The 5,298-nt window shown below is 34.4% G+C and overlaps 1 long non-coding RNA gene across 2 annotated transcripts; it reads right to left on the bottom strand.

Moving 5' to 3' along the window:
• Nucleotides 1-268: 268 nt before the first annotated feature.
• LOC149795790 (uncharacterized) lies at nt 269-5,083 on the bottom strand. Of its 2 annotated transcripts, XR_016422408.1 has the most exons (3): nt 3,836-5,083; nt 3,266-3,392; nt 269-2,927 (listed from the first exon to the last, which is right to left on the bottom strand). It is a non-coding gene; the product is annotated as an uncharacterized LOC149795790 (long non-coding RNA). The 2 variants fall into 2 exon arrangements; XR_016422407.1 differs by having other exon boundaries at nt 3,266-5,083.
• Nucleotides 5,084-5,298: the final 215 nt, after the last annotated feature.

The raw sequence follows: 5,298 nt of genomic DNA, 5'->3' as shown, positions 1-5,298 counted from the left end.
CTTGCCTAAAAGTCAATCAGACGTATGCATTTATTCCATAAAACAGAAAGCAATAATGTACCAAATCAGGTTTAAATGTGGCAGGTAAGTTGACAAAGTAGAGCGGGGGGTTTGGGGGACCTACCCCAATGGGGATAATTCTTTTTTTTTAAAGTAGCATGGTGTAAGGTAAAAGTAGATGGGCTGTTAAGGAATCCACTGAATTTACAGACTGAAGGTTCAGACATTTGTTTTGAAGAGAAAAATGAAAGAAGGAAACAATGCAACATAAATTTTAATATCACTTTAATATATATTTTCTAGATTTAATTAAGATTATGAATCATAATCAGTCTCCAACTCCACTATAAAGTTTATCTGTTACTTCCTCTACTCAGGCACATGCAAATTAAAAAAAAAATTGTAAAGCTTAAATAAAGTCATATCAGCTCAGCACTACTTATATATGCAGAAGTCATGTTAACCAGCATTATGAAAATGTATGAAATTTCTATCACTGCACTTGTGTTTCCCTTAATATCGTTAAGCCAAGATACAAGATAACTTTACACTTAATTGTCATTTCAGGCAAGTGGATGGTGCAATCAATTTGCGCAAAGATGAATTTATTTTGTCCAAATATTTCATGTGAATAAAAATTCCAAATGGATTCACTTGTCCGATCAAACCAGATGTATGTAAATTGGAGTTAGCTGTACTCAAGCTCTGATAGCCCTGGCCAATAGGATAAGCTGATTTTGTTATCAGTTTAGAAATGCATCCGCTTTGCAAATATCATGCTTTAAAAGACGAAATTGAATCCAATATTGATAAATTACGAGTCATTTTGATAACCTTGTTTTTGTATCCTTCTGCGTTGGTTGGGTGCATATTTGAGGGTCTCTAATATGGCCTCTTCCATTCCATTTGTCTTTGATTTGCCATTATTTTTCAAGCAGGCTTCTGAAAGAGTAATACAATGTTTTAAAATAAGTTTCACAACAAAGGATGCATTGCATCTTTCTAAATGCCAGCAATAATCAATGGAATATTTTTAAAACATGTACTTTGAAATGTGGTATCAAGTTACTTTATCAATTCATTTAAAAATCTCTGGCAAATCACATGAAAAAGAGACAATTTAAATCAAACCATCCTTCCTTATCAAAACCTGACATATCACAAGCTCTTGAAATGCTTTTTTCCCTTTACGTCCCTTTAGGCTATATTCTGGCCGGTCTTTTTGTTCCCAGCTTTTTCATCATCCTGCAGACACTATCCCCAATTGTAAACCTGCCAAGGGAGCTCAAGTAGCATATCTGAAAATAATAATAATACTAATGTCATTATTTTTTGATTTTGATATTATTATTAGTAGTAGTATTTCATGATCGATGTGACAAAGTATGCTTCTATATAGTTCGTTTTTGCCATGGTTTTGCAAGCAAATTTATTTTCTCTAACTTGAAAAAAATTGATAACACTAACTACGCAACACAATGTACTAATAGCAATTATAAAACCGTGAATCTGTTAACTTCATAAATGATATTCACTCAAGGACTGAATTAAAATAGCCAAAAAATATGTAATATTGTATATGTAGTAAAACACCTGTTACATGTTCATCTCTAAACATGTTTTGACCTACATCTGTAATCAAACAGCTGACCACTGCATGTTCACCCACCCCCAAAAATAATTATATAGGTGCCCCAGAACTTGCGTAACGCATACTGAGGTTCACAACAGCAAACCAAAGGTTATAACAGTTTTTGTATCGAAAATAAGGCCCCAATTTACTATCTTCTTCTAGAGTTTGGGATTCCCCTCCAACCTCTGGCAAAGGCCCTATAGTTCCTCCACTGAATCACATGGCATTGCAAGAATTTCTTCTCTATATTTTGTGTCTGGGCCTTGTGTATGAACTAGGAGGGCCAGCTGCTCCAGCAGATTCTCAATATTTGTATCCAGTTTCATAAGTAAACCGAACTGGAAATCAGTAAGAGATTTGTGATGAAATTAGTTTTGAAAGATCAAGATCATTATTATTAACTCCTTATAAAGATCTATACAGTAAACATGGGTAAACAATGAAAAATATGTATGGAATGAAATACATGGTTTTTGTACGGTTTATTTGAAAATAAATACAACTTTTCCCTCTAATCCTTTATTCTTTTATTCCCTGGATATGTTGTTTCACTGCTGGTGTCTGTAAAGTCTGCATTCAATGTAGATGGCTTAGGCGTCTGACTTACATAAGACAATGATATATATAAGAAAGGAAAATAAAAATCAAATCGAATGATGAACAGAGTAGACACATCAATGAAAAACAATTCATTGTTTATTTGCACTACTAAGTCTTGAACAGTCTGTTTTATGACCTATAATTTAATTAATTAACATCTCACAATGTTCAGAAATAACAGTATCTAAGCTACAAGAGATTGTGCTTTCGTGTCATAATCTTCCATTTTCCAAACAAATTTTGATGGTGACTCACTGTGTATGACCTTAGCATTGAACACTAACATTCAAAATGTCTACAAGATGGCAAGACTATTATCAACTTAAGTGACAACAAACCAATGAGTTTTACGTGCATCGAACATAAGCATTTTTTAATGCTACAAAATGTGTTTTCAGTATACTGCCACAAATTACCCAACTTTTGTCAAACATAAAACAGTTCTACTATCTTAGATGAGAATTAAATTCATGAATACAGTGTATAATTGACTTACTCGTATTCAGAGAACAGTAAATGAAATAAGAGGTTATATAAAAGTCAACACCTGTAGTATTTGTTTCATTATTCTATAATGTACATTTTTTCCATCCTCAATACGTACTACTTGCAGAGGAACTGGCAGCGAGAAATCGTTATATTCTCCACTCCAGAGTGGATGGGGATGGGGATGGTGTTGTCCTTCTGGATGCAACTAAATGTATAAAAATAATCACTAGCCCTTAATTGCAGTAAAAAAGAAACAAAGAAATCAGACTGGAATTTTTGGCATGTAAACAAAATGCATACTGGTCGCTATGACCACTGTATATAAGGCAGTGATACAATATATCACAAAATGCATTCTTTTTTAACAAAACATCTAATCATATATATACAGCATCATGATTAAGTAAATACTCTTAAACGCATCTTATTAAACAGACAGAAAAATGATGAAATTTATACATACTTTTGATAAGTAATTTCCAATTGTGGCATGGTATAAAAACAATTGATAAAAAGAGACCAGATAAACTAAATAGAACATACCAGCAGGATAAGAGAAAATCTTGGAGTCTGCAAAATACTCTCCATTTCAGGAGGTTTTGGATGAGATGGATGACCGGAAAGGTTTCCACTTAAGATTTTAATTTTTTTTTCAGTTCTTCATTTTCATCTGAAATATCAATGAGAACTTGTAAATACTGTAGGAGTCCTTGAATGCACTGGCTCCTTGTGACATACAGGGTTTACAGAACAATTGCTAGCAATATTCACCACTTTTAAATCAAGCTGGTGAATTTTCACCATGAAATGCATCCGAATGCAGTGAATAATCCTGGATTAAAGACAAAGTAGTGTACATGAATGTGCAATAAATTATTCAAGCTGCAGACAAAACAAAGATATGAGTTATATCTGATTCATAATAACTTTTCATGTGCACATATTTTACCAATGCAAAATTAATTTTGTAACTTAAATGGTATAATTAAGATATGTATATCAAAAGATTACTAATCTTCAGCTTTCCAGTTAATGCTAAACACAAGTATCAAGTCATGTAGTTAGTCTCTCACCACCAATAAATGCATTATCAATCAATCGTCCTATATTTACCATCCTGATGAAGAGTGCACCAAAGTCATGTGAACTTGATCCAATTCCAACATTACTGCTGCTTCAGTGCTTAGATAAAATATTGCCTTCACTAACTGATGTTATTAATACCTCTCTCTCATCAGCATAATTCGCATCACTTTTCAAAACTGTCATTGTACAACATCTGATGAAGAAACTATCACTAGTCCATAACGATTTAAAGAACTACCGCCCGGTTTCTAATCTCCAACTCATATAAAAAAATTAGAAAAGGTTGTTCGATCCCAGCTTGTATCTCATCTCAATTCAAACAGTCTTTTTAGCAATGTACAATCTGCATATAGCCCTTGCCACAGGACACAAGTTGTGTCTGCAAATAGATTACACTCCACCCCAGTTGATCTATGTTGTGGTGTTCTACAGGGGTCTGTTCTTGGACCTGTTCTCTATATTCTATACACTCAGTCGCTCTCAAGTGTCATAGATCATCATCCAGTGTCTCACCAATTGTACGCTGATGACACCCACATATACAAATCTAGCCACTCAACTGAAGTTGATGCTACCATCCAAGGTGTCGAGATGTGCATTTTTGATATGAAATCATGGATGACATGTAACATGCTGCAGATTAATGATGATAAAACTGAGGCCATTCTGATCACAACACAAAGACTTTCTCATTCACATCCTTTACCTCACACAATAAATATCAGCAACACCAACATTAAATTGACACAATGAGTACGAAACCTAGGTGTTACTCTGGACAGTACTCTGACATTGCACCAACATGTCATGAACATATGCAAGGCTGCATATCTTGAGCTGAGACGCACCAGCTCAATTCGTAGATATCTTTCAGTTGGTGCCACTAAAACAGATGTGTGTTCATTAGTACTTGCAAGACTGAACTATTGTAACTCAATTGTGTCTGGTTCATCTTAATATCTACTCCAGAAACTTCAAAAAGTTCAAAACGAAGCTGTTTGGATCATACTTAAAGTACCATAATCAGAGTACACATCCCCGCTGCTATGTACCAAACACTGGCTATCCATTCGATGCAGAATCAAACACAAAATTTGTTCTCTGTGCTACGTTTCACTGACAGACTCTAGTCCAACATACCTATCCGACCTCACCTATGTGTACACACCAGCAAGATACTTACGCTCCTCTTCCGACAATCATATACTCATTATTCTCACTATGAAAACAAAGTCATATGGACAGCATTCTTTTGCATACCAGGGCCCAGCAACGTGGAATGAATTGCCCGCTGAATTTAGACACAAAGACGCAGGGATCCCAATTCAAGAATGCCCTCAAAACTACTTATTCCGACTGAAAAAACAAACTTAAAGAGTTAATAATGTTAACTACCTTAAATATTCTCAGCATGTTTTTTATGTTTTCTAATTTCATGGTGTTTGTTTTTGTAATCATATCATTGTGTATGTTTTTATGATGTCTGATGT

Source organism: Sinohyriopsis cumingii, chromosome 7, assembly GCF_028554795.1.
Source record: "Sinohyriopsis cumingii isolate HCF-2022 chromosome 7, ASM2855479v2, whole genome shotgun sequence".
Classification (NCBI taxonomy): domain Eukaryota; kingdom Metazoa; phylum Mollusca; class Bivalvia; order Unionida; family Unionidae; genus Sinohyriopsis; species Sinohyriopsis cumingii.
This window is presented reverse-complemented; position numbering and strand designations above follow the sequence as displayed.